The 650-nt window shown below is 53.1% G+C and overlaps 2 non-coding genes and 1 pseudogene across 2 annotated transcripts; all 3 read left to right on the top strand.

Annotated features, from left to right (window-relative positions):
- Positions 1 to 52: 52 nt before the first annotated feature.
- Positions 53 to 171, top strand: LOC116008438. The gene has a single exon (XR_004095821.1). It is a non-coding gene; the product is annotated as a 5S ribosomal RNA (ribosomal RNA).
- Positions 172 to 300: 129 nt separating this feature from the next.
- Positions 301 to 419, top strand: LOC116008639. The gene has a single exon (XR_004096008.1). It is a non-coding gene; the product is annotated as a 5S ribosomal RNA (ribosomal RNA).
- Positions 420 to 548: 129 nt separating this feature from the next.
- Positions 549 to 650, top strand: LOC116009039 (annotated as a pseudogene).

Here is a 650-nt window from a genome sequence, read left to right as displayed (position 1 = left end):
AGAAGTTGCGCGGAGAGAGAGGGTCAAGTACATTTTGCGCGCAGTACGTGACGGATGCGATCATACCAGCACTAATGCACCGGATCCCATCAGAACCTCGAAGTTAAGCGTGCTTGGGCGAGAGTAGTACTAGGATGGGTGACCCCCTGGGAAGTCCTCGTGTTGCATCCCCCACCCTCTTTTTAATCTTTCTTTTAAACCGCTGGACCGCTCGCTAAGGGTACTATCCTTTTAAACCGCTAAGCGAGAGAAGTTTCGCGGAGAGAGAGGGGCAAGTACATTTTGCGCGCAGTACGTGACGGATGCGATCATACCAGCACTAATGCATCGGATCCCATCAGAACTCCGAAGTGAAGCGTGCTTGGGCGAGAGGAGTACTAGGATGGGTGACCCCCTGGGCAGTCCTCGTGTTGCATCCCCCCCCCTCTTTTTAATCTTTCTTTTAAACCGCTGGACCGCTCGCTAAGGGTACTATCCTTTTAAACCGCTAAGCGAGAGAAGTTGCGCGGAGAGAGAGGGTCAAGTACATTTTGCGCGCAGTACGTGACGGATGCGATCATACCAGCACTAATGCATCGGATCCCATCAGAACTCCGAAGTCAAGCGTGCTTGGGCGAGAGTAGTACTAGGATGGGTGACCCCCTGGGAAG

Source organism: Ipomoea triloba, chromosome 16, assembly GCF_003576645.1.
Source record: "Ipomoea triloba cultivar NCNSP0323 chromosome 16, ASM357664v1".
NCBI lineage: Eukaryota > Viridiplantae > Streptophyta > Magnoliopsida > Solanales > Convolvulaceae > Ipomoea > Ipomoea triloba.
Note: the sequence above shows the minus strand (reverse complement) of the source record. Positions and strands in the feature narration are given on the sequence as shown.